This window comes from Sinocyclocheilus anshuiensis, unplaced genomic scaffold, assembly GCF_001515605.1.
Source record: "Sinocyclocheilus anshuiensis isolate Anshui unplaced genomic scaffold, SAMN03320099.WGS_v1.1 scaffold19, whole genome shotgun sequence".
NCBI lineage: Eukaryota > Metazoa > Chordata > Actinopteri > Cypriniformes > Cyprinidae > Sinocyclocheilus > Sinocyclocheilus anshuiensis.
The window spans coordinates 27,497-27,708 of NW_015552523.1; the positions used below are offsets into that span (position 1 = coordinate 27,497).

Below are 212 nucleotides of genomic sequence, written 5' to 3' on the forward strand. Positions count from 1 at the left end.
CACAGAACAGACGCCGAGAGAGGTGACACTTCTCCGGGAAAGTCAGACCTCGCGTTCGCGGGACAGCACTGGCGAAATCTTCCAACTGAACCATAGCTAAGGTATATACAAAAAAGTCGCTAGGTTTGTCAGTGTGAATATTCTATGGGAAAAAGCCGCTAAAAGGGTCTGAAAGTTGCTAAATCTAGTGCTAAAGTCGCACTCGTGTGTGT

At 47.2% G+C, this 212-nt stretch overlaps 1 protein-coding gene across 1 annotated transcript in view; it reads right to left on the bottom strand.

Moving 5' to 3' along the window:
• The window catches only part of LOC107663549 (chromodomain-helicase-DNA-binding protein 7-like), a 33,120-nt gene that overhangs the window by 23,531 nt on the left and 9,377 nt on the right, over positions 1-212 (bottom strand). The gene's annotated exons all lie outside the window — the stretch shown is intronic.